Source organism: Atta colombica, unplaced genomic scaffold, assembly GCF_001594045.1.
Source record: "Atta colombica isolate Treedump-2 unplaced genomic scaffold, Acol1.0 scaffold207, whole genome shotgun sequence".
Classification (NCBI taxonomy): domain Eukaryota; kingdom Metazoa; phylum Arthropoda; class Insecta; order Hymenoptera; family Formicidae; genus Atta; species Atta colombica.
In genome coordinates, this window is record NW_017259302.1 from 932,741 (window position 1) to 933,629 (window position 889).

Here is an 889-nt window from a genome sequence, read left to right on the forward strand (position 1 = left end):
CAGCTCAACATTAATATTTTATCTAAATATGTCTAATGTGAACTTTAATCGGTCTTCCGCGAAAGCAGAAGTATATAACATTCAAAATGCAGAAAGAGACTGCATCTATTTGATATTTTTAGTTTTTTTATATTAACGGAAAAAACATGAAGTTGAGAAAGTAAATTATAGATAGAGACAGAGATAAAAATCGTTATTTATTACGCGCCCTGGGATAACAGGATTCTTCGCTAAGAATATCTTACAATTATAATTATGAAGCAAAAAATAGTGAGCATTAAAAGGGAATTCGGATACAGCCTTGGTCAAAAATATTACTCATATTTTTTTCATTTATCTGGAATTCTTTTATCTACATCGTTATCTATTGATTACCAGAATTACACATATAATTTTAAAGGATTTTTGGAACAAAGGATAATTTACAAATAAATCTATTTTTTAATTAAAATTTTAAATAATGTTTAATAAGATGCTTAATATTTCTGACCAAGGCTGTAAGACAGCATACAAAAATACGCAAAAATAAACGTAATTTGAAAAGTAGGAGAGAGAGAGAGAGAGAGAGAGAGAGAGAGAGAGAGAAAGAGAAAAATCGCTGTTTATTAAACAATTCAAGATAGAATTCTTTCAAACGCTGAAACATTATACATTGTTTTCAACATAATACTTATAGATTAATTCTAAAAAAGCAGCCTCCTCGTAACTTGTTCTCATAAGACTTATAAGAAGACTTATAGCTGAAGTTATATGCATAAGACGTAGTAGATTATTCGTAAATTTTTGTCGTAATTTTATAGCGAACAAGAAGATGTTTGTAAGAAGATGTTTGTAGATATATTGAATATATTGAATAGTTTTAAATATATATATATATAAGTATTTTATA